The 26778-nt window shown below is 43.2% G+C and overlaps 1 protein-coding gene across 3 annotated transcripts in view; it reads left to right on the top strand.

The window, feature by feature from the left end:
- Positions 1-26778, top strand: part of C8H1orf21 (chromosome 8 C1orf21 homolog) — an 85158-nt gene that overhangs the window by 12217 nt on the left and 46163 nt on the right. The window contains exon 2 of one of the 3 annotated variants that reach the window (XM_071751340.1): positions 13983-14063. The exons of the other annotated variants lie outside the window; for them this stretch is intronic. The gene's annotated coding sequence lies outside the window, so the exon portion shown is untranslated. The remainder of the gene's footprint in view (positions 1-13982; positions 14064-26778) is intronic. 3 annotated transcript variants of the gene reach the window in all.

The raw sequence follows: 26778 nt of genomic DNA, 5'->3' as shown, positions 1-26778 counted from the left end.
TCTCTTTCCACCTTACAGCTCTCCAACCACACTCCCCCAGATCTGTGTTGTTAGAAGCCTGGTGCAAGACCTGGCATTGGGCCTTGTTAAACCTCATGCAATTAACCACTGGTCTAAGCTGTAAGGCTTCCCTACCCTCCAGCACATCAACACAGCCACCTAGTTTGGTGACATCTGCAATTTTACTGAGGGGACACTCAGTCCCCTCATCCAAATCATTAATGAAGATATTAAAGAGAAGAGGCCCTAGCACTGAACCCTGGGGGACACCACTTGTGACTGGGCACCAGCCAGACTTAGCTCCATTCACTATCACTCTTTCAGCCCAACCATCCATGCACTTTTTATCCAATGCAGGGTATATTTATCCAAACCAAGTGCCAGAAGTTCTGAATATTGGGTATTTTCACATCTCCACTAGAAAACAGTTTGAGGGAAGAAATGGCTGGTAAAAAAAAAAACACCCCAAATGCTGTCTTTTTAAGGGCTGCTAAGTCTGTTTCAGCTTTGAGGGATGACTAAGATGTTTTTCTGTTCTGGCTATAACCAGTCTGGATCCTGGTGTTTAATTTTGTCTGTGGACCTGCTCATCTCAGCTGCATCTTGGAGGGAACGCAGCTGATGTGCAATGAATGTACTGAAAAAATGTGCCAGGAATTGAGGCTTTTTCTGTAGATGAATTTACACAGCATTCTGTCACCAGGAAGCCACCTCCAGCTGTGGGGTGTTCTCTGGAGAAGGATTTTCAAGGTGTGGTTTGGGCTGCTGAGCATGGTCAGCCATGGGATGCTGAAGGACAGGGAGAGGTCCCATTCCCTTCCCTCCAGTGCACTTGTGCTCATTGCATATGCACAGAGGCTGTGGGCTGCTGGGTGCCCAGAGGCTCAGTGTTCTCTTCTGAGCCTTTATTTTTGCAGGAATCTGAAATAGCAGAACTGAAGCTGCTGAATAAGCCAGACTGAGCTCAGGGGGGCAGATCTGGCTGCTCTTCCCTTCATCCACCATAGAAATACGTGGAGGAAAAAGTTGAGTACTTCAAGGACTTGTTTTCTTAGTGGGGAAAGAAAAGGCAGCCAGGGCTTACTGATACAGACTGTTAGTCTTACCAAAGTTCTAAAGAACACCTTGTTTTTTCTAAAGATTTCTGTTTTTCAATTGCTACCTAGTTTTCAGGTGTGGGAGCCTATAATCTAAAAATGTCTTCCTAGTGCTACTGAACTGAGAACCAAAACCTCCCAGTGGACAAGCTTCTGAGAGAATTTCTGTTGGTTTTCCTCTGTTAAAAAAAGAAAAAGAAGAGAAAAAGGAAAAGGAAGGAGAGAAAAAGGAAAAGGAAGGAGAGAAAAAGGAAAAAGAAGGAGAGAAAAAGGAAAAGGGAGGAGAGAAAAAGGAAAAGGAAGAGGAAAATGGAGGAGAGAAAAAGGAAAAGGAAGAGAAAAAGGAAAAGGAAGGAGAGAAAAAGGAAAAGGAAGGAGAGAAAAAGGAAAGGGAAGGAGAGAAAAAGGAACGGAAGGAGAGAAAAAGGAACGGAAGGAGAGAAAAAGGAAAGGGAAGGAGAGAAAAAGGAAAGGGAAGGAGAGAAAAAGGAAAGGGAAGGAGAGAAAAAGGAAAAGGGAGGAGAGAAAAAGGAAAAGGGAGGAGAGAAAAAGGAAAAGGAGAGAAAAAGGAAAAGGAAGAGAAAAAGGAAAAGGAAGGAGGGGAAAAGGAAAAGGAAGGAGAGGAAAAGGAAAAGGAATGAGAGGAAAAGGAAGAGAAAAAGGAAAAGGAATGAGAGGAAAAGGAAAAGTAAGAAGGAAAAGGAAAAAAAGGAGGAGGCTGTATCTGTTCTGTTTCGATCGTGTCAGATAAGGGATCTCTTTGCAATCAAAAGGTCTTGATGATTGTGGGAGGAGCAGAATGCTACTTTCCTCTCAAACATTGCAGCAAAGATACTAATTAACTACCAAACTAATTGGGGTTGAGAAACTTCACCTTTGGTATCACAGTGAAAACATTTTGTTTGGAATGTGACACCTGCAGTCATTCAGATAGGGATACATCAGCTTCCCCAAATCTTCCTGTTTCAGTCTGCAGAAAGAATGCCAGGGAAGCTTTGGAAATGGCAACAGCCATTTCTGCACGTTCTGGAGCAGATTGTGTTCCCCAGACTGCAGCACAGCCCTGAGCAAAGACGTCAGCAGCAGGGAGTGACTGCCATCCCCAGCCCAAACAGACTCCATCGGAGTGACAGACCAGGAAAGAGTGATACAACACTAATGAGCAGAGCATCAGCATTGTCAGCTCCGAATATGGAGGTTGCTTGTTGTCCTTCCCCAGTGAGAGGAGCTGGCTCTGGGGTGGATTTTCCCATAGCTATCGTTCTGCAGCTTTGACATTTTGGCAAAAGTGAGGTTTTATTTTTTTTCTCCTTAAAAAAAAAATAATAGAATAAGAGGCCTCAGGCTTTGTAGCAGCATTTAGGAGAATAACAAATGCTCAGCCTTGTGAAGCTATGTTTAGTTGCACATTTGTTTAGGGATTTTTAAAAGCAGAATGGAAAATGATGCACTTGACTTTTCACTGAGTTGCAGTGGGATTCAGGACCTCATTTCCCTAAGACTATGCAAATCCCAGGCTTTGTGATGCCATTTTTGTTTGCTTTTCTACTTCTGTGCTAGTCTCGGAGCCTTTTTTTATCCACAGCAAAGTCTCTGCTGCTGCAACACAGAAGTACTTTAAATGCACATTATTTGAGAGAAAAAGCCAGAAGTTCTTGGATGAAATGGGGTTAATTTGACATTGGAGCAGAAATCTGTGAGAGATGCCTGACCAAGTGACCCACTGGAGAGAGAGGGGCTTTATGAAGGCAAAGTGAAGATTTCAGGTGGTTGATCCAGGTGACATCTTTTGTCACAGGGTTTTTTTTGCCTGGCCTCTCCCACAGGCTCCCAGTAGCTGTCATGTACTTCGCCCACACACGTTGTGTTTTCTGAGCTCGTGCCTTATAAAAAGGCTCTTGAAGTGAAGAGCTTTCCAGAAAGTTATTAGAAATGTAATGCCACAATTTAGCAAGGTTTGCAAGTCAGGTATAACACAAATAACAGTGCTGGTGACTGGTTTTCAATTAATATTTTGTACAGCATGTTGTTGGCCATTAAGATGGGTTGTGTATGCACAGTGGTTCCATCAAGTGCAAATTACTAGCTTCTGTGTGGGTCAGAAAACATTGCATACTTGATGTAACTCTTGTAGTTAGACTCCTTTGTTTAGCAAATAATTTAAGTCCTGGTTACTCTTAGCAGGGACAAAACCATCCAGGGATTCTTGCCGAGTGTAAATCAAGTGTTTCAGCTGTGAGCGCTGGCTGCAGGATTTGACTTAAGAGCTATTTTTGGGCCCCAGGCACAGCCCAAATCCCGGGGATGTACATGGCTCTGCTCCTGGATGGTGTCAGGATGGAGGATGACTCAGTCAAGCCCTGCAACTTCCTTGTTGCTCCAGGAGGATGGAATTTCTGGCAGGGCTGTGTCAGCAGTAAACACCCATCCACCCGGCGCTGATTCATCCGCTTGGAAAATGGTGGTTAAGGATGTGCTGTGCTGTCTCTGCCTGCTCACTCCCCCCCAGCTCCCTTCCCACCCATCCTCTGCAGAGGGTGTAAACAAACCTGGAGCCTCTCCTCCCCCATGCTTTGATTCCTGGCCCAGGACAGATCCTGTTCTTGCAGATAGACGCCAGCCTCAAGATTTGGATGGTGTTCCTGTTGAGTCAGGGAATATTGGGTGAGCAAAACCTCTGGGGTTTGGTCTTCTGAGGGTGCTGAAGTTGAAGTTAGGCAAATGTGGCAGAATCAGCACATAGTGCTCCTGCTGCTGGGTGAAAAATTAGTCTAAACCCTTCCAGGCCCTTCCCTGGCCTTGGTTTGTAGGCAGAACAGGTTGGGCAGCAGCACAGGACCAGAGGAGACTACAGAGAAGGTGGTGACATTCTCCTAGAATGTGCATTAAGTGCTGGAGGTGTCAGTGACTTTTAGTTTTTCTGGGGTTTATGCTGGTTTGCAGTACATAGGGAGGATTTTCTTTGCTCCACTTACTATGATTAATGAGAAATAAGGCAAGTGGTTGTTTTACTGCTGGCTCTCCCCTCCTACCCCCTCTCTAAAACATACCCCAGGATGCAAAAAATGGGAGTCTAAATGCCTTGTTTTGAAATAAAGCACTCAATTTCTGATCTAGGAATGATACTACCATGTTGGTCTCTAAACTGGAACAATATGGAATCAGTGGATGGACCACCCAATGGATAAGGAACTGGCTGGATGGGCACACACAAAGAGTTGTGATAAATAGCTCAGTGTCCAAATGGAGCTAAGTGACAAGTGGGGTTCCTCAAGGGCTGGTACTCAGACTGGTGCTATTTAACATCTTTGTTGGTGACATGGAACAGCAGAATAGAGTGCACCCTCAGCAACTCTGCTGTTGACACCAACCTGGTGTGGTGCAGTCCAGATGCTGGAGTTGCCATCCAGGAGGACCTTGACAGGCTTGAAAAGTGGATTCATGCAAACTGCATGATGTTCAGCAAGGCCAACTGCAATGTTCTGCACCTGGGTTGAGACAATCCCATGCATAAAGACAGCTTGGGAGGAGAAGGGATTGAAGACAACCCTGAGGAGAAGGACTGGGGGGTGGTGGTGGAGCAGAAGCTCAGGATGAGGCATCAGTGTGTGCTTCCAGCCCAGAAACCAACTGTGTGCTGGGCTGCATCCAAAGCAGCACAGAGAGCTGGGAGAGGGAGGGGATTCTCCCCCTCTGCTCTGCTCTTGTGAGACCCCCCCTGGAGTTCTGTGTCCAGTTCTGGAGTCCCCAACATCAGAAGGACACAGAGCTCCTGGAAGGTGTCCAGAGCAGAGCCACTGAAATGCTCAGAGGGCTGAGCACTTCCCTGGGAAGCCAGGCTGAGGGATTGGGGTTGTTCAGCCTGGAGAAGAGGAGGCTCCCAGGTGACCTTGTAGTGATTTTCTAATACCTGGAAATCTGGGAATAAGGAATCTACAGGAAATCTGGGATAAGGATTTTTGCACTGGTGTGTAGCAAGAGGACAAGGGGTTTAGAACTGGGAGAGGGGAAATTTAGGTTAGACATTAGGAAAAAATTCTTTCCTGTGAGGGTGGTGAGATGCTGGAACAGGTTGCCCAGGGAAGTTGTGGCTGCCCCATCCCTGGAAGTGTTCAAGGGCAGTTCCAATGGGGCCTTGAGCAGCACTTGATGTAGTGGGAAGTGTCCCATAGGGGGCTTGGAACTGGATGATCTTTAAGGTCCCTTTCAACCCTCACCATTCTATAATTCTGTGTTAAAGGTCTGCAATGGAAGGTAGCATCCTAATGGCTGTACCTCCTTCCATGTCTTCCCCTCTGCTTTTCCCAAGAGCTGCTGCAATCCTGGGAATGCACATGAAGAACCCACTTGCTGTTTCTTGCCGTCACAGCCCTTTTCTTTTTAGTGGAGGGAAAATACCAGGGTAATTATGTTCCTGTATTTTTTTGCCTTAAGCCAAAATGCAAAAGAAACAGCTCTTTTCTGGGCCATTTTAGCATCAATGCATGTATTGAAAAGGCACATAACAGGTTGGTTTGGGCCAGGATCAGTGCGAGCCACTTCCTTGAGATGGGCTCTCACAAGCAGGAGATGACTTTTAATGTGATGCTTATGAGGGGCAGAGTTGGGATGGAAGATCCCAGGTGAATTAACCCTGCCAAGGAAACTGTCCCCAGAAAGTCTGCTGTGGATTTTCTGAGCCTGGGAGATCAGCTCCACTCCTGATCTTGGTCATCACTGAACCTCATCACTCTCTCCAACTCCCTGAAAGGAGGTTGGAACCAAGGGGGGGGTTGGGCTCTTTTCCCAGGCAACTCTCAGCAAGACAAGAGGGCACAAGAGGTCTCAAGTTGTGCCAGGGGAGGTTTAGGTTGGACATGAGAAAGAATTTCTTTCTGGAGAGGGTGATCAGCCATTGGAATGGGCTGCCCAGGGAAGGGGTGGATTCTCCATCTCTGGAGATATTTCAAAAGAGCCTGGATGTGGCACTCAGTGCCATGGGCTGGGAACTGCAGTGGGAGTGGATCAAGGGTTGGACTTGATGAGCTCTGAGGTCCCTTCCAACCCAGCCAATTCTATGATTCTATGATCCTCAGGAGTAAAAGCCACAAGTAGGAATGGAGGTAGCCCTGAGGTCTTCTTGGTTTCTCTTTGATGGTTGTTGCCAGGTGAATTGCACTGTCCTGTTTGCTGTTGGGTTTTTCCCCTAATGACCTCTGTGCTTTTCCAGCCTTTCAGTTTCCCATTCCTCTCTTCTCTGATCTGCCATTCTTCTTTTTATCTGCTGCCAACTCCTACAACATTGTGTGAACGGGCCTGAAGTGTGTTTTGTACTGAAATGGTTTTGTTGCTTTGAAAATGCTGAGGGTGGTGGGGTGTAAAAAAAAAAAAGGTAGTGTGTGAGCTTTTCAGTCTTCTGATTCTGTGATTTTTTTTTTTGGTGCCATAATCAAACTCCAGGAGTAAGCCTCAGTATCTGTAAGGGTTCTTCAAAGTGTAAGCAGAGTTGCTTTCTGTGAGAACACTGCTCTGGGGTCAGCAATGAGAGGGGAAAATGAGCATTGGAGGAGACCCAAGGACTGCATGACTGGTTTTGTATCTTGATTTGAGTGTCAAAGAAGAGATGGAAAAGAGAAGATGGGAGTGAGTTTCACCCTCAAGGTAATGCCTCTTGGTGGGAGGGGTTGTAGGTCTCTGGTTCATCATTCATACCCAGCCAGCACATCTGGTTTGGTTAGTCACAGGAGTTACTCTGGGAAAAAATTTAAATTTGAGGAAAATTACACTGGTCTGAGTGCTGTAATCATTGTACTTTCCTGGAAATTTAGTATACCCGTGGTGTTGTGTGCTGCTGCCTTTATCAGTTCCCCTGGTTCTTGTCTTGGGTGCTGCTTTGCTATAAAGCTGTACCAGAAAATCTTGGATGAAGTGAGTGCCTGCAAGGAAAGTTTTAGAGAATACTAGAAGCATGAAGAACAAGCATGTACCAGAAAATCAGCTTCAAAGCATGTGGTAAGAAGGGAAAAATGTTCCAGATATTGCTGGGGAAGGAGAAAAATGGAATGGTGGTGAGAATGGTGCCCTTGGGTGGGAGGTGAGAGACCACAGCTCTTTTTCTTGAGATGCTGTGGAGCTGCTGCCACTGGAATTTCCCATTCAGGCTCTTTGGTATCTTTGTGGCATGCAGCATGGTAGGACTCTGCAGCTTGTTATCAGAAAAAGAAAACCAGCTCCCTTTTTCTTGGCTTCAAGTTGTTTGGGTGTTTTTATATATATTTTTTTAAATAGAGTGAAATCTGGATTATTTTTCTAAATCTCTCAGATCAATTTGGACCTCAGTAGCTTCATTCTGTTCTCGTAACAAATTTGCTTTTCAAATGCTGTTTCTAAATTCATAGCCACAAAGAAGAGTGTTTTTTGTCACTGTCTGTCACAAGTCCCAACTCACCCAGTTCAGTCCTGGGACTGGGGGATGTATTGCTATTTCCTTGTCGTTTTTTTGTTGTTCTCTCCCCCCTTCTGCAGGGTGGGAACAGTGCTGATTGCAAGTTTATATTGCTAATAACTAGAAACAAGCAATTCTGACTCATGGGTCATGGAATACAGAAGTACAGACAAATCTTGTGGCTACCATAATTTGTTTACATATAGGAAAATTATGTAAATATCAGTGCAGATTAGATTTAGCCTCTGTATGTGCTTGCATTCAATACCCTGGGGCCAAAACTGGCTACTGCTGATGTCATGGAGAATTTTGCTGTTCAGCTGAGTAAGTCTGGAATTTAGCTTCTGAGTGTTTAGAGGCACACAGTGGTTTTTCATACTGTTCACCATTGTAGAAGGAGTCTGGTGGCTTTATATTACCTTTAAAGCCATAAACACATGTGTGGAAGGACCACCATGTAAGCTAAAGTCTTTCTGCAGACACCTTGGGTTTAGCACAGATTAAAAATTAATATTGAAAAAGAAGTTAAGAGTGATGGTTGGCTACCATGATGCAGTAAAGGACATACTGCATGGAGTCCAACTCTCTGCATTTTGGGGGAGGAACAGAGCCAGGATTTGTTGGTTTTGGGTCATTCCCATCCAGACCTGGTATCAAAAAGAGGAGAAATGGTAGAGTGGGAGTAGTATGTCTGTTCATAAATGTATTAAATAAGGAGGTGGCAAGGCAGAGGGTTGGAGGTAGTGTTGGGAAAGAGGGGGCAGTGGCTGTGGGAATGCATTAACTCACAATTTCAGTAGTTTTTATAGTTATTAGGACTGCTAATGTGCCTGCTTTGTAGGCTTGAGCATCATTTATATTTCTGTTTTATGTCCACCTTGCATTGTGCAGCACAAAACCCAAAGCAGCATCAATGTCTGTAGTTTCATGTTGCCACTTGTGTTGGCACAGAGTGTATGGAACAGGAAAAGTGCTGGCAGAACACTGGAAAACAGGAGCTGTCTTGTAGGCCAGCAGAGGTGATGGAGATGGGGCACGGTGCCTGCTGTGGTGGAGCCTCAGATCCAAGGCTTCAGTGCTGGTTTGGAGTGGGGAATTTTGTGTGTGTGTCTGCAAAATATCTGCAAAGCCCTTGGCAGTGTAAAAAAGTTGTGTCTTGGGTGTCTTCTTTATTGGTTTAACATTTTAAAGAGCAACTAAATAGATAATCCCCACCTTTTAAAGCAATTCCTTGGTTAGCTTTACTTGTAATTAAAATTTATTTAATTATGGAGCTTCCTCTTGCCAGTGCTGACACCATTTCCTGGTTTTGGTTTGCTTTCTTAAAATTTCCCCTTGACACATTACTAATTGTGTTGTGTTGGCTCAAAGATGCCCCAGGTAAGCTCAGGTATTTTTCTGGGAAGCACAGGCATGACTTTAGGCAAGAAGATTGGCTTCTTAAAATTCAAGAGATGCAGGGGGGCAACCAGGGGTGTGTGGGGAACAGGAGAGTGGGCAGGAGAGCCTGAGGTTGATCCATGGTCAATCCATGTTGACTTTGCTGTATTTGGTTTGGTTCAACTTTAGAAAGACTTTGAAACAAAGAGGAAAAAGTCCTGGTGCATGGATTGGGGCATATCAGAGCCTTACCAACCCAGTGTAGTTGTTAAAAATAATTCTGTGTTGTCAGCTCACCTTTAGAGTCTTGTCTGAGCTTCTGGGGTCTGCCCAGAACAGCTTGAAGGATCAGGAGGTCCCACTGCAGGCTTCCTGGAGAAGGAGTTGCCTCTTGGTTTGGTTCTGTGCATCCCCCACTGAGCTTTCTGGAAAATGACAGTTCTGGAAAGCAGAGGGATATAATGAAAGCTTTCTGTCAAGTGAAAAAAAAAACAAAACAAACCCAAAAAGCAAACCAAAACAAACCACAAACAAAAAAAGCCCACAAAACCCAAGAAAAAGGCCTATTTCTGCCATGCATATAAAAGCAGGGGGCTAAAGAGGTGAAGCTTCTTTTGTTCCACTCCATCCTTTGGTTTTCTGTATGTGAACTGTTATAAAAGAGCAAACCACATCTGCACAGCACTCAGTTCACACTGAGTGAAAGCTCAGAGAAACTGCAAAGTCTTTTCCTTGTTGGTAAGAAGCAGCAACTGTTCTGTTGGCTTGCAAGGGGGAGTTGCCTCTCATAATTTTTTTTACAGTGTTTTCCTATCTTCCTCTCAGATGAGTGCTGAAGGAAGTGCTGGTATTTTTTCAGTCTCCAAGGAATGATGGTTTATCATCCATCCTAACCCTAACCCTAACTGTCTCACAGACACGGTGACATTTTGAGCACTGTGTGAGTGCACTTGTTCCTTGTGTGTTCTGACTCAGTGTCTATGGTGTACAAATGCTTGCTAGTGGGCAAACTTTTTCATCTTTATGCACTTAATTATTTGGTTTGGTAAACCCCCTTATTTTCAGTCTTTTTTAAGCCAGCAGAAAAATTCACTTACTTTAACATGGTATCTCTTTTTTAAGGTTGCACTTTTTTTCCCCCAAGATGTGCAAGTAGCGTTTTTTCTCACGTTTCCTGCACAGCCAATCAAAATGCTGTTTTTTTAAATCCAAATTTCACTTTTATAGTAGATTAACAACACACTGTGTTGTCTTGCCCCTCAGATCCCTACCTCAGCTCAGCACATAATGACAGAAGAGGGTCAGCAGCTCTCTACACATAAAGGGTTTATACTGGCCTGCCAGCTGAAAAGCATCTGTTTTTTAAGATAAATGAGAGCAGTGCAGCCTGTGACCACATGCCAGCCTTCAGAGTCCCCTCCTCAGTTTTAATTATCACTGGGCCTGGCTGTGCTTTGCTTTCAGATTATAAGGCAAAAATCTTCTTAGGATTTCTGAAGTCCTGCCTTCGGGTGCGTGGTCAAATAAGTGAGAGTCTAGTGCATAATTAGAACTCTTTTTTTTTTTTTTCATCACAGAAACTACTGGATGTCCCTAAGGAGTATAGGGAGTGGTGTTTGATGGGGCACTGGAGTCAGTAGTGGGTGGCTGTGCTCATGCTTCTGAAAAGCAATTTATCAAAGATGCAAGTGCTCATAGCATGAGGTGTACCTGATAACTGAAGGTTTTGGCACTATCAATAATTATGCTTCTTGTAGCTTTTCATTAAGAGCTGTGCATGTAAAGATACAGTAGAGCAAATTGCAGTGCAGGCCAGCTGCCCCAGGGTCCTCTGATCTCCCTGAAATGAGTTTTGGTGACAGACCTGTTTCCAGGATTGGTACCTTTTGCATGTTCTGAATTAATGAGTGATTTCTGTGCAGATTTAGTTGTGCTTAAGGAGCAGGGACAAGTATGTGAAGGAAGGGGAGCAGGTGGGTATTGTGCAGATAAACCATGGCAGTGATAAGCACCAGGCTTAGGTTTGGTTTCTGGTGGCTCCTCTTGCACCGTAGCCTCCTTTACCCTTAACTTGTCATTTCTCTCCTTTTAAATATGTTGCTAAAAAAAGGTGGTGTTGCCAAACCCTTTAGAAGTGAGGGAGTGCCAGTCTAAACATTGGAGCATTGCATAGATTCAAGCCTGTGGTCAGGCATTGCCCTCAGTACCTTTCCTTTCCCCTTTGCCAGCTGCAGGAGGGAGCAAACTGGTGGCAGAAGAAGATAAATGAAGAGATAAATGAATATTTAAGCAGTGCTAGATTTATTTCACTGACAAAATCACTGCTTGATTTCTGCAGGGGGAGCATTTGCCAGAGCCTTGCCAAAGGCTCCCAAAAAGGAGCTGGAGAAAGTTAAGAACAAACCCCACACCATTTGATGGGATTTTATTCTCATTATTTTAGCAGAATGAGCCATCCACTTCACTATGGATGTGAGAGATTAAAAAAAAAGGCCTGACAGAGGTCTGAGAGCCACCTGCAAAATGCTGTGTCCCATTCAACTATTACTTAAAAGCAACTGAGCATCTCGAGCCCTTTGGCAATTTTGAGTTACATTGGTGAAAAGCTGTTAGCAGTCAGATTTTATTCCCTTTTTGTGTAGCATCCTATATTTTCAAAAGAGTTTGGGACAAGAAAGGAGTGATAGGTAGGATTTTCTTTTTCTGGGTGCACCAGATGGTTGGTTTTGAAACCTCAGGGATTAGGACATCATTCTTTCCTTTCCCTACCTCACATCTTTGGCTTGCTGACCTGAAAATTAAAGGTCAGCATTTCAGTGTGTTTGTTAAATACTCTGCTTCCTGAGGCAACTGGTCACAAAGCTGAAGGAACCCATCTCAATTTTCCTCCTACCCCTACTCATTGTCCTCTGAAGGTAGCAATGAATACAAAAACAGGAAAGAGGAAAGAGAAAGTGAGGGAATCAAGTGAGAGCTGAGTTGGCAGTGCCAGAAGGAAAAGGCTTTTTGACAGCAGCCTTGCTTCTCATGAAAAATAAACCAGAGGTGAATGGACTTAAAGCACTTTTGAAAATGCAGTTCTCTCTCTTGTTAAATTTTTCTGTGACCTCTTTCTACAGTTTTTTGTAATGAAATAAAGTAGAAAGAATACCCATGATATTGACTGGATATTGTGTGTTTTAGCAAACAGCAAGAATAAAACCTATTATCTAATAGGTTTTATTAGTATATCCTCTGCATGCAACAGAAACTGATGATGGTGAAGGAGGCTTAGAAGATGACCAAAGGACTCTGGCTCCCGTGTTGTATTTTTTGCATATGAATGTTGCTTTTTTTCCTTCCTTTGGTCATGTTTCATTCCCCAAGTGCAAACTGATGGAGTGATTTTTTCTTTCTTTCTTTTCATAATATTCCCCCATGGAACTGCTAGCCAAAAAGAACTGGATTATTTGGCAAAATAGAACATGGGAAGTGGAAGCCTTTCACTGCTTTATTGCCTTTCTAGAGCTGCAGAACCTATCTCAAGGGTTTGGGGCCACTCTTGCTTCAGCAGATGTTGTGTTTGGCCCTTTTGTGGCAGTTCCAGCTGCTCAACACAAGTGGACTTTTGACTCTTCCATCCAGGGTTAACATTTTTCCTCTTCAAGAGCAGTGTGATGCTGAGAACAAGTGGTGTCCTTTGCCTCTTCATGTTCCAGGGAGTCAAACCATAAATCAGTACCACGGTTAATGAGTCCACTGTGAAGGTTTTGAGGGCATCTTGCAAATGCTGAGCTGTTGAGCAAGGATCTAAGTAAACCTAGATGGAGCTCTTGCATTAATTTTTTTTCTGTTATCTGTTTTCACTTTTTGACTGGAACACTTCATCCACTTCCCTGGGCCCAGCCCCCTCCCTGCCCCTCTGCCCCTTCCTCTTTAAGCACAAAACTCAAGAACTCTTGGAAAAGGTGGTCTGGTTGTCTAGGATAGAAGAAACTGGATTACAGCAGTTCCTTCCTAAAGGGAAGTGTCATCCAGGGTTCTTTGCTCCAGGTTTCTTCACTGTGAGCATGGTGGCTTTATGTGCTTGTCTCCAAGCAAGCAAGAGCTGAATTCTGGGCTGGGGGTGCTTGTGTCTCTGAACCTTCAGAGCTTGTGATGGAGCAGTGAGACCCCAAGAATAGTAGGTGAGAAAGGAGGGTATTTAATCAAAAGGCTTTGAAGTAAAGCTGCTCAACATCTTCCACCTTTGGATGGTGTTCTGGTCCCGTGCAGAAGATTTACCAAAGATCTACACAGTGATGCAGGCAGCTCATATTTTAGAAGCAGCATGGAAGGAATTGGGGTGTTGTATTTGGCTGTGGTTTGGCATGTGTCAAAGGAACACACTATGGCCTAAATAAGACACATTTTCTAACAAAAAGAAATGAACCCTTGGGAATATGGGAAACGTACAGGAAGCCATGAAATTATTTGTTAGGAACATATCCCCTGGGTCTGGAAAAAGGAGTTCTTTTTTTATCAAAAGAAAGCTGTGTTTTCATGAAGAGCAACATGATTTAATGGCTACCAACCAGTTACAAGGGAGCTTTCCTTAATAAAATAGCTGGCAGTACAAATGGAGGTGGTGATTTGGGTAGTTTCACTGAGGATTTGCATTGTGTGAATTCAAGTAAGTTTTTCCTGCTTTGTGCAGAAACTGTGAGTAATGATTTGTGTCTTGTCCTTTCCATCAGCTGTGGAGAGGACTGAGTAGTTTGGAGGTAAATTCAGTGTCTTCCTCTCCAGCTCCAGCTGTCCTCCTGGCCAGGAGATGGAGTCTTTTCTTCTCAAGCTGACCATGAAGGAAGCCTCTAAAACCTTCCCCCAGCAGCCAGCAGATGTGCTTTAGGATTAGGTTGTTGTTACTTTCTGCTTTCCTTTTCCTTTTTTAAATTGTTTTATCCACAAAAAACTGTCCATTTTTTTTGACCAAGCTTTTTCTCTTTGTCAGATTTTTTGTTTTGTTTTCGTTTTGGAGGACTTCAGATACTTTTTTTCCCTATTATAGCTTAGGAAAATTTGGTGATCTCTCTGGCCAGTGTTTTTTTGTTTTTTTTCAGAAAGCATATGAAATAATGGTGGAACAAAACCAGCTGCCAGTGAAGACACTTGAACTACAGAGCAAGCTGTTTCTGAGAAAAGTTGAGTAATGCCTGATTTGATTTTGTTTTGTTTTGCTTTGGTTTCTTGGCTTCCAGATTAGTGTTGAAAAATAGCTGCCAACTGTAATTATTTTACTGGAAGCTTAATTCAAGGTCTAATTTTACTGGAAGCCCCAAAGAGGGGAGGAGACCAGAGCAGGAGATTGGCATCAGATGCTGAGTGATGGCAGTATCAGACATACTTAATATAAATGAACTTGGTGTTAATAAAATAAACACATGATGCTGCTTTTGGCCCAGTGGGGGTAACAGACTCCCTGGACATACTTGTAGCATTTCCCTGCTGGTCCAAAAGCTTTTCCTGGTGGTTTTGATCATCTTTCACCAGGATCTCTTGGCACGTGTTGAACTTTGAGGCCTCAAGTGTATTGTGGTTGAAGTGTGTGTGTGTGAAGTCCTTTGGCTGTGCTGTTGTGATAAGGAGCAGGTCAGTACTGTTCTGATAAAGGGATTGAAAGGTTTCAGTTGCTTTAAATGCTGACTTTCCTTAGTGGGATTCAGCTTTGCTGTTTCCCATTGTTAAAAACTCACTGAGGGAATATTTCTCCCTCAGAGAACGCCCTGAAGCAATTCCAGAATTTCCACATGGGTCTGCTAACACCTTAATTGTTCACATTTTGCCTTAAGGCAAAAGGGGGGGAAAAAGTAGATTTTTTTGAGTTAATTAACCCAAGAAGCAGAGCGTGTGGGGTAGTGTTTGATTTCTTCCACATTCTGGACTTTGTTCCATGGCTGGAGCTTTATAGATCTGCAGGCACAAAGATGTAGCTTGTTGTGAGACAGGTGAGTTCCACCTGATGGCTTTGTGTCAAGTGAAAAGCCCAGTGATTTTTCTTAACACATGGAAGGAAGAGGAAGCATCCCTTGTTTTTACAGCTTGAGTTTTCTTGATAGAATTCTGGGCACCCCTCTGAAGTTCTCTGAGGTCAACGTGATCTGCACCCATGTTGTGGGTGAGTGAAGATCAGCTCATTTCAGAACCCCAGATCTTTTGGTTGACTTTCCAACCAATGAATGCCTTCTGGTTTTTTTACCCATCATGAGAGCACCTGAGGAGTTGAACTCTGCTACTGATACTTGCAAAAGATTTCTGGAATTAGATGATAAAGGGTTGATGTTTCAGATGTGCTTTATGTGAAGTGTTCACAGAGCAGAAGGGTTGTGGCAGGAGCAGTTACCTTTGTCTTCTAATAGGTTAAGCAAAAATGTTTGTGAACAATGCAGTGGGAAACTGTATTTTCATGTTGTTCTCAGGCTTAAAAAGCAACCAGCCCAGTGTGCACCAGACAAGACCATGATAGTGCTGGGCACAACTCAGCTTTGCAGGTTGGTGTGAGTATGGAGAAGGATGACCACATGATATGGGGAAAGGGACTCTCCCCCCTCACATGCTTTTTCTTCAGGGAGAAATAACCCAAATCCATAGTTTTACTTAATTTACCTATTGAGACTAAATTTGAAAGGTATTTATAAACTACAGGATTAAAGCTGGGTTAAAAGATAAAGCAGGGTTTATCTGCTTTCTCTCACGAGGCAAATGAGCAGCATCTGCTTGGGGAATAAGCCAGGGAAGGTATTGCTGCCAATTTTTTTTTTAAACTTCAGGTAGAACCTTAAAATTAGAAGTGACTGCAAATCCCCTCCAGCATGTTCCATATAATTTGATATTTGCTCACTGAAAGCCTGTCTAGACTCTTACCAGTTGTGTTTATTACATACAGCACCCATCACTGTGTGTCTTTTTGACAGCATCTATTTAAAGCAATCCATCCTGATCTCTTGGCATCTCCCTTTTCCCCATAACACTCCCACAAAAAGGCTTCCCTCCTTTTCCCCATAAAACTGCATCTGCCAGGAGCTTTGCTGTGCCTGAGGACCCATCTTGTCTGCGAGCAGGGAGGGTTTTGCTGATGCTACAGATGTGCAGCACAGACCTCACCCAACTGGAGCTGCTCTTATAAAACCAGCTTCCAGGCTGCAGGCAATTCTTTGTGTCACAGGGCTGAAGGCTGATCTGCTTTCAGCTGGAACCTGCTGCAGTTATGTTCAGTTGTCTCCTTGCTGGTATGTAAAATGGAGACTGTGGTACCTTCCATCTTCTGAAAACCAGTCCTGATGCATGAAAGGAGCAGCTTTTAATAAGGACTGGGTGACAGGAGTCCTGATGTTTATCAGTAAACCATTTCTGAGTTTTCTGGTGGGATCAGTAGAAATAGAATTAGTTTTAATAGAAATTGCAAATTGTCTGCTCTTTGACCTTGTGCTTGTATTTGTTTATCTTCTATTTTAGACTTCAATGATGGGCTTTTTGGAATAGACTGCTCTTGCTCCATGTTTACACAGTGTCCAGCACAGTGGGATCCTTTCCCCTGCTCCTCCTGTGTACTCTCTCATGCAGCTCTTTCTCCTCTCTTACACAAGGTGCTTTAAACAGTTCAGCTCCTCCTTTCACCTCTCTTAACTGAAACCCTGTGTATTGTGCCTAGGATTTTTTTGAGCTTGTCAGAGCTCTCTGCTACCTCTTTGGTAACAAGAAGCACTGTGTGCTTACATAACAGTAAATCCTCTGTATTACACAGGAGCAGAAGCTGTTTTCAGTGTGCTGAGGACTCCAGAAAAACTTGAATGAGAAGCAACTTTTCCCGTTTCTAAATGCTGAAATAATGACTTCTTGTGTTAATCTTGCAGAGACATCCTTTGCAGAACAGGTATTTAAGAAAGAGGCAAATCCAAAATTTGCAGACAGTGCATTCAAAAGTCAACCCCCAGTTTGGCAGAGAGATTTATTTATTCTCTGCACTGGTTTACAACAGATCCAGCATTTGAGTTTTGTCTGTCTGTTGTTGATTCTGGAATCACTTTGCATGTTGAAGTATCAGTTTCACATTTGAATTATTCCCCAGCAAATTCTTGCTTCCCATTTGCAGCCACTTCTGTTGTTATCTGAACCCTTTTCTTTCAAATAAGCAAACACCAGAGATCTTCTCTCTGCAGATGTGTGTGAGTGCAACCTTCACAGCATTAAAAGGCTGAACAAGTGCCCACAGTTCTCAGTCACTCAAGAAATGTATGGATGTTGGTCCTTCTGGGCCAGGGGACCACAAAATGTAGGGTGTTGTTCTGCACATCTGCACCAGGGCTTGAGAAGGTGCTTGTTTAATTTCAGCTGTCACTGTCCTGCCTGGCAGTGCTTTCTCAAATTGCAGTCTGCAGGATTGAAATGAAATTTCTTCTCTTATTGCCAGTGCCTTTGAATTCTACAAAATGCTGATTTTCACAAGAGGCTGAAAGTAAAGGCTATCAGTGACAGTGTATCTATATAAAAATATATATAATGTATTTTTTAAATTATCATTTTAAGAAAGTAACTTCCTTCCAATACTAATAAAAAAACCACATGAAAGGGGAATATTTTTGAGAGAGTTGAAGCCTACCAAAGCAGTGCTAATTTGCTTTATTGACTTTTTTTCCTTCCAATTGGAAACAATACTGTTTTTTGCCTCGGAGTTCAGATTGGACTCTATGAAAATTACACTGCCTTTCCCTTTCTCACCCTTGGAAGAGCAGATTTTCCCTGTCCTTAGGAATTCCCAGTGCAGGCTGATAGGCTATGGGGATCTGGAAGCACGTTCTGCATCTTCATCCAGGGTTGCTTACAGCCCCTGAAACTGAACTCATTGGCTTAAAAAAGATACCTAAGGGGGATGAGGAAGGGACCTAGCAGGAGGTCTTCCCTCCCCTCCCTACCTCTCTCCAGGGAAGGCATCCTCATATTCTTGAAAAAGGACTGTGCCAAAACTTCCTTGTGTTTCTAAGAGGAAGAGTCAGAAGTGCCAGGGTGCTCTTAGGAGTCCCACCAAGGATGCACAAACCTTGTGCCAGCTCATCCTTTTCAGCAGAAACACCCTGCAAGAAAATTCTTGTAAAATTTGTAAGATAGTAAAAGGGAGACCACAGAGTTAAGCTTGGTGGGATTTTCTCCTCACTTGGATTTTAACATTGCTGAGTTGCAGTCACATCCATTTTTAAGCATGCTTTTGTAGCCTGCAGCCATTTTTTTCACCAAATTCCATGCTTGCAGAATACTTATAAATGCAGTGTTGTCATTAATGGTGTGAGTGGTGTCCTAAATGTATTCATGCACTGCTTTTGTTTGTCAAAAATTGGTAACTTTCAGTTCAGAGGTCTGATATTTCTTAGCAAGAAAATAATTGAACAGTATTAGAACACTGACAGGATGCCCTGTTGTTAAAGGAATTCAAGTGCATGTTAAACAATTGCAGACAGATGAACTTTTTAATTTAATAGGAGACCTAATTTCAATGTTTTCCCAAGGGAGCATCACTTCACTGAGCACTTGTTTCACTTCTAAGAATGAAAACCCTGCTCTCAGGAAAAAACCTCTATAGAGATGTCATATTAAGCAGGATGTTGAAGAGTGTGTTCAAGTGTTTGAATTTTTTTATATTCATTCACTGTCATAGTAAAGTTTTGGATGAGGAAGAAAACTAAGGTAGTCCTTGATCAGGTGAATAAAAGTACAGTGCTGGGTTTATATGCACTGTAGGTCATACTTTCTTTTTTTCTAGAAGTTTGTGAAAATTGAAGGTAGTTCTGTGTATTTCTTGCTGTTTTCTTTGCTGAATTTATGAAGCTATTAAATAGATTAATGTGCTGTGTTTCTAGCCTACTCTCTGAATTTTATAACCTCCAGGAGTTCAAGACAAATGTTTTTAACTAAACCTGAGGCTTATGCCCCTCTGAACGTTTGGTTTAGAGGAAATACAGAACTCCACAATGTTTTGTTTTTCAAAAAAAGTTAGAAAGTTGTAGTATTTCCCTCCTTTCTTTTGTTCTGCTGCTGGCAGTGAACACTTCTTGCTTGTGCCTGGAATCCAAATGTTCCATCATCACAGTTCCTGAATGGGCTTGGACCACCCCAGCTTTTGGGGCAGCTTCAGGAATTTGGGAAGACTTTTAATTACAATTTCAGTCGATCATTGCCTGTGCAGGGCATTCATTCTCTGGTCTGCCTTCCTGTTACATGTTTATTTTTCACAACTCAGGCACCCTTCTCTATGCAGTTGAAGTTACAGCTGTGTTCCCCAAATAAAAATTCTTTTACAAAGTGTGTGTTTGTTTTTTTTTTGTTGTTTTTTTCAGTGCCGTTTTAAAAGTCTCATAAGTGAACAGGTCCAACATGAATACAGTTCTGTAGGAAAATCATTCCAAGGATAGCCAAATCCATAGAGTTTTAAGCTTCTCTTTGATCTTAGGGATGAGTGGAGATTTCCTGTTTATGTGTGCCAAATTTTGGGGTCATTAAGGATGCACAGAGCAACCATGTTTTCATGGGAGAAATGTCACGTAAGGGTAAGTCCTGCTCCATGGGCTCACTTCTCCTCAATGGTACCTGCAATGAATTTGAACATGGTTTGGGCACAGAGTGGCTGAGAGCAGCCAGACAGAGAGGGAGCTGGGAGTCTGGATTGCCAGGAAGCTGAAGAGGAGGCAGCAGTGTGCCCAGGTGGCCAAGAAGGCCAATGGCATCCTGGGCTGGCTCAGGAAGAGCATGGCCAGCAGGTCCAGGGAAGGGATTCTGCCCCTGTGCTCAGCCCTGGGGAGGCCACAGCTTGAGTCCTGTGTCCAGTTCTGGGCCCCTCAGCTCAGGAAGGAGATTGAGGTGCTGGAGCAGGTCCAAAGGAGGCAACTGGGCTGGGGAAGGGACTGGAGCACAGATCCTATGAGGAGAGGCTGAGGGAGCTGGGGGTGTTGAGGCTGGAGAAGAGGAGGCTCAGGGGAGACCTCATCACTCTCTCCAAGTCCCTGAAAGGAGGTTGGAGCCAGGGGGGAGTTGGGCTCTTTTCCCAGGCAGAGATCAGTCAGACAAGAGGCCATGGGCTTTAGCTCTGCCAGGGGAGGGTTAGGTTGGGTATTAGGAAGAAATTCTTTCCAGAGAGCTCAGTCCCTTATTCATAGCCTGTGCTAGCTGTGCCTAGTTTATCTTGGGAAGTTAGAAGACACTGTTTTTTCTCTCTGAACCAAGCACAAAGTTGTTGAGAGAAGCTGTAGATGGCTGGAATTTTACCTCTTTTAGTAAAAAGTGCCTAAGGAAAAAAAATAAAGCTAGACTCTGGTCTAGAGTTTTGGTCCAGAGTTTGTTTAGGCTGAAAAGCCAATCCAAAGTAATCCTTGAAAATACGAAATGCCATTAACTCTTATTGTGACATGAGTGACAATGAGGGTGTGAGACCAAGAGAGGGTGATCCAAGGGGGAAGAATATTGTGCCTTGAGTCTAGGGACATGGGATTAAGTGCAAAGGAATCAGGGTTGTCTGCTCTGATATTTTAAATGAGCCTCATAGAAAGTCCTCGGACTGTTTACTGGGAAAACATCAATTGGGCAATTTGTGGAACAGGAATCTTGGCATTCACTGAGCTGAAGAGACAGGGGAGGGATGTTAGCAAGGAGCTGTCTGGCATAAGCTGGACTGCATTATTATGGAAGGATGCAAATTCTTCCCCCTTAAGGAGTGCATCTGACTGTGCATGTGGAATCTCTCATGCTAATCATGGAAAATTCATCTTGTTGAGTAGCCTGACCTGTAGAAATTGAAGGAGTTTTAGCTCATGGGTCTACTAATAGCACCCAGCAAGAAGGTGCTTGTGGGTTTGTCAGCAAAGATTATGTAAGAGACAGGCACAGCATCCAAGAGCTGTCTTGCATGTTATTATGCCACATCATGACAGCTTTTCTAAATGTTTTCCACTGTCTGAAGCTTGCTATGAAATGGTGCTGTGCCTTCTAGAGGGGTTTTCAACAATCATGAGATCTCCTGAATTACAGTGTGTCAGGGGGAAGCTGCCTGGTAGTGAGGCCAGTCCAGTGTTCATGTGTATAAACAAAGTGTGTGTGTGAGCAAGAGGTAATCCTGATCACCACAAAAAATACCAGATAGCTGTTACATCTCAGTACTAATTAATCTCTTGCTCTTTTGATTTAGTGGTTTTGTTCTTTTTTATTTATATTTTATTTTATTTCTTATTTTATTTTTTATTTATTATTATTATCTTTATATTTTTATTTATTGTTCTTTTTTATTTATTATTTATATATTTTTTATTTTTGTTCTACTTTATTTTGTATCTTTTTTATTTGTTCTATTTATTTATTTATTTTTATTTGTTTTATTTTATTTTGTTCTTTTTCATTTATTTATTCCAGGTGCTGAACTTTCTAGGGTAACAAACGAAACGAAAGCAATAAATAAAATGCTACAGTGCTGTCATACCTTTACCTGTTATTTTCTGTCACATTTTTGCAGGGGTTTTTTTGCTGAATCCTAATGCTAGGCTGTCATTGAGCTGTCTACAGTAAATCCCAGGTCACAGTTGTACATTATTCCTTCTAATCTGTGTTACCTTGTGTTTGTCAAGATAACTTTATTCTGCTCTCAGACAGCTTAATTGTCTGGCTTTTCTCTGGCCCATTGGGATTCTGTGGCTTTCTCTATTCTTGATTAATTCACACAGTTTGGTGCCACCCATCATGTAGGACTCTTGCCTGGGCACCCTTTAGTGGAGATGTAGTTTACCCCACCTCTATATTTAACAAAGAATGCTGATGGAGGGGTTTGGGGTGGGTTTTTGGCTTTTTTATTTTTCAGTATTGAAGTTTATGACTATATGACTGGAAGAGAATTAATAAGCACATTATTTACTGCAGGCAGGAAGGTTGTAGGGAGCACTCAGCTCTCCTCTGGAGCATTTCTGGAGGAGCCATTTCCTTGGGCTGTCATTCAGGAAATCCTTTGAAGGTAACCTTGCCCTTGTGAAGGTTCCCCTCTCCTTCCTCTCCCTGGGACAGACCAAGTGACTTTCTAAGGTTCCTCCAAGCCACTTACAGGGTTCTGCAACAAAGTCCCTCATCTTCTGAACATGCAAATAGCAGTGACTTCTTCTTTATCCAAAGAAACAGAGCACATTGGCTTCCATGACTGAAGCTTGATTAATTTTTTTTATTTATTTAACATGTGTCTCTCATCATTTTCAAACACTGTGATTAATTCTGATTTCAAACAACTTGTAAGGCTGATTGATCTGTAATTTTCCAAATCATTTCAGAGTGCTTCCCTCTTCTCCCTCGAGCTGGCACAGATGGAAATGGACTATTTTTTCCCTAGCAGATTTTGAGTAAACCAAACATTTAATGTTCTTGCAAACTGGGGAGTAGGAAGATGTGTAATGGGCACTCTCTGCACAGCAAACACTGCCTGTAATATACCCTAATAGTTACCAGCCAGGCAGCAGGTGAGAAGCAATTGGGGTAATGTATTTATTTTATTTCTTTAGTTCAGTTTGCTAAAATAAGCAGAATTTCTTCATCCTGGAAGTGAGGTTCCTGCCAGCAATCTGCTTGTCTGTTCCAGAGCTCCTTGTTGTGATTCCCAGATGTACCAGGCCCTGTCATTTGTGTTCTGAGGGTGCATGGCCTCTCTCAGGGAGTGAAATCCTTGGGGGGGGGGGAAAGATCACCAGCCTGGACTGGCTTTGCACTTGCAAACCACCAAGGAGAGCCAGGTGAAACAGTGAAAATTTAAAAATTGGTGGATTTTAACATGTAAAAATTAGATTACCTGCTCCACTCCTCCTCCTGAAAAAGTCTGCTGTGCACCAGAATACCAGGCTTAGTTTTTATACATGAATAGGAGAGCTGTTGGTGTCCTTCCCTGTGTCTGCATTTTGGCTTACATAAAATCAGGTATTTTTTTCTAATAAGATACTTAAGCAGCCTTCAGTTAAGATTAACATTCCATTACAACTTTATCAGTTGTGTTACAGACTCAAATGCACTGGTCACATGCAGATTCATCTCCTGTGTCAAATAATAGCAAAAAATTGATTTCTTTTATTGAGTCTCTCTTTGGAGATCTGTGTGTGCCACAGGAGGGCTTTGCTCAGAGTGGAAACATGAAGGTGTTGGTTAGCTCAGCTTTAAGCCCCAGGTTATGTGAGCATCCATTTAATTTTTCCTGTCACATTTTAGTTTAATATTTCATTTGTCATTCAAATCCAGAGGCTGCCTGAGACCTTTTGTTGCCAAAAAAGGGGAGAAACCAAGCTGGTAGGGTTACAACTTGTCATGACTTAGCAGTTTGGGTTCCTCTGTATTCCCCCAACCCACAAAGGGGGGGTAAAAGGGGAATAAAGACCAGAGACTGAAAACAAACTGAAAACAATTGGATACAGATTTACTAAGGCAGGGGAAAGGTAATAGCATAAGGGATAAAGTAATAAAGCATACAGATATATCCAAATACATATATACAATCCCATAGGTATGGGCTGTGATGAGCTGGTGGTAAAGAAACACAGGAGAAAAGCAGAACAGCCAGGAGAGAGTGGAAAGAAAAGAAAAAGGAGGAGCTGTTGGCTTTCCTGACCTTTTTGGAGTATGGGCAGGGAACAGGAGGGAATAGAGCCCTCCTTTTGTGTTCTGCCCCTCTCAGAGCCCTAAAGCCCTCCTTCTTTAGTTCCTCATCTTCAAATGATGGCACAGCTTCCATTCCAGCTGGTGCTGTCTCTGCACACTGGCTGGCAAATGCCTATGGAATTGCCATTCCTGGGTTTGTGCTTGGCTGTAAAGTTTGATCTTGGGCTCTTGCTTGGAAAGTCACTTTTTTGGGATGCTTGGGGGAAGCTGTTGGCATTTGGGTGGTGAAATGCAAATGGCTGCTCTGTGTGCCTTCAATATAGAGCCTGGAGTTGAGCAAGGCTTCTGTCCCCAGGTTTTTTTGGCTTAATTTCTTCACTGGGTACTTGTTGGTGTCCATGTCATGGCCAGGTGACCCAGCTCTACAAAGCCATCTGAGTGATGTGGTTCAGGTTAGCTGAGGACCTTGCAGAAAGCAGAGTTTCTCTGCTTAATTCCTTCACCCTTATACTTTTAATTTCTTTCACTCAACCGAGCTGTCAGAATGAGAGAGTTGCTAAGCAACTTCTTCCTTAAATGCCGTGGCATTTCTCTCCTTCCCCCATGTTTTGTGAACTTGAGAGGGTCTCTTCCAACCTGGCAAGCATTTGATAATTCCCATAATCTTCCTGCAAGGAGGCAGCAGGGTGGTGTTGGTAACATAGAGCTGATTTCACCTAATTATGTATCAAAATTGCTTCTCGTGCTGCTTGGTTTCCTTGTGAGCTGATATGGGAGGTTTCAAACCAAGCTTCCTCATGCAGGCTGCAAGTAAAGCACTTTTGGCATTGGCAGTGCCATAAATAGGAAAGCCTCAGGTTTTATCAGACAGCAAAAGAATGTGATGAGGGAGGGTTACATCACAGCAAGTTGTTTGTCAGAACCTGAAGTGAAATTATTTCCTGGCAGAATGTCCTCATTTTCTTTGTTTCTGATTGTAAGCTTCACAGAATCACAGAACCATTCTGGTTGGAAGAGACTTTTAACATCATCAAGTCCAACCATTAACCCAACTTTGCCAAGTCTGGTGCTAAACTGTGTCCCTAAGCACCACATGTGTTGAAACTCCATGGATCTGAAACACCTGCAGGGATGGTGATTCAGCCAGCTCTCTGGGCAGCCTGTTCCAGTGTTCAATAACCCTTTCAGTGAAGAAGCTTCCAATATCCAATCTGAATCTCCCCTGGCACAACTTTACAACATTTCTTCCTGTCTTGTTGATTTTACTGGAGAGAAGAAACTCACCCCACCCCTTGCTTCCAACTTTTTCAGGAGCTGGAGAGAGAGAGAAGCTCTCCCCTCAGCCTCCTTTTCTCCAGGCTAAACACCCCCAGTTCCCTCAGCTCCTTCTCCTAAGACTTGGACTCCAGACCCTTCCCCAGCTCTGTTGGCTTTCTCTGGACATGCTTCAGCTCCTCAATGTCCTTCTTGTTGTGATGGCTCCAAAACTGACCCCAGGATTCAAGGTGCTGCCTCACCAGTGCCAAGCACAGGGGAGCAATCCCACTGACTGGGATTCTCTGATAGAAGCTGGGATGCCTTAGGCCTTCTTGGCAGGCTGGGCATGATGTATTTGGAAACCTGAACACTTAAGACTTTGCTTCTCTTTTAGCAAAGACCAGAAAGAAAAAGGGGAAAAAAATGGCCATTTTAGGCTTTTATATCAATATATTTTAATATTTGTTGGCTTTCTGAAGAGGTGACAGTCATCAAAAGGATTCTTCTCCATGTTGGTGTTGGGACTTCCATCATGACTTCCATCCTGTAGGAGGAGGTGGAGCTGTGGACAGAACAACTCTTCTGTCCATGTTGTTCTGCACAAATCCTTGGCCAACCAGAAATGCCCTCTCTGTCCTTGCATTTTTTTTTTGGCTTCAAGTTCTTGCATTGATGTTCTGGATTTAGTCTTTAAAGATCTGGACTTCACCCTGATGAAGTTGGATTTATTTTGAGCACTAAAATATGGATTAAATGAGTCACTGTAGATGACAAAACAGTGGCTATTCATCATGTGAGTTTTGAATTATAAAGAATGTGATCAAAGAGAAACAAGGTAAAGAATGAAAGATCCTGTTATTAACTTCTGGGGTTGATGCTATTCCACTGCCTCTATCTTAGTGACTTTTTTTGCAGTGGTCTGTAGGCACCTTTAAAAAGTTTAAATATAAGTGGTAGGTGCTCAGGTACAATATTGTAATTCAGTTGTGCATAATTTGCATTTAACACAGGGATAGAAAAATACAATAACACAGACAGAAGGATTTATGGTGTTGTGGCACTCATCTCTCTGGAAGCTGAGTTTCATCAGCTGTCTGGCAGTGTGTGATTTACAAGTGCTGTAAATGATGCCAGCATTTTCAGTGCTGTTATTCAGAGTTAAATGCTCTCCTAGGAACTGGACTTGGATGTTTTTTGTACAAATAACATGGAACCAGCTCCCAGTTCTCAGCTGGTGACCATCCACATGGATGGGCTTGGGAAGGAGGTGCACAGTGTGTGCAGGACCTCGTGCAGCCCTGCTTTGTATGTGGGGCCTTAGAGCTGCACTGTTTAAAAGATGTTTTTGTGTGGTGCAATCATATTGCTTAGGGGAAGAAAAGGGTGGTTTTGCTTTTTTTTTTTTTTTTTTTTTTGCATTGCGAAAGGGAAAAGCAAGGTTAGAGAGCTGGATGGGGGTTGTGTGTGTTACTTAGAAATTTTCTTGGTGCTGCCTTACAAAAAATAAAAAGAAAATTTGGGGAGGACTGTGGCAGAGCAGAGCCAGGTGGGCTGTATGTCTATGACCAGGTCTCCTGTGAAGAGAGAGCTTTCTCCCCAGCAGGAAAACCTCTTCAGGTGCTTCTCTCTGATGAGAATGGTTTTGTGTCTTTTAAGCTTCTGATAAACTCTGACTTCAGTGAACAGTAGGCTGATAACCTTTACTGTCCCTGAGGAGAAGGGGAGGTGCAAACTCACTTTGCAAAGAGGACTTCATCTTATTTAGTGCTTTTGGGGTGCCAAGGGCCATGCTGTGCATGGAGGAGTCCCTGGTGTCACGTTGGGATCTGCTCACCTGGGGACTCACAGCCTGCAGAGGCAGTTTCAAACCAGCTTTGTATGAACCAGGCAAAGGCAAACATCCCCTTGCTGCTTGGGTGCATTTCAGCTGGGTCAGTCACCCTGGAATCTTGATGGAATAAACTGCAGAGAGCTTGGGATTCAGCCACTTGCCACTTAACTCTG

The sequence above is a fragment of the Heliangelus exortis genome, chromosome 8, assembly GCF_036169615.1.
Source record: "Heliangelus exortis chromosome 8, bHelExo1.hap1, whole genome shotgun sequence".
NCBI lineage: Eukaryota > Metazoa > Chordata > Aves > Apodiformes > Trochilidae > Heliangelus > Heliangelus exortis.
This window is presented reverse-complemented; position numbering and strand designations above follow the sequence as displayed.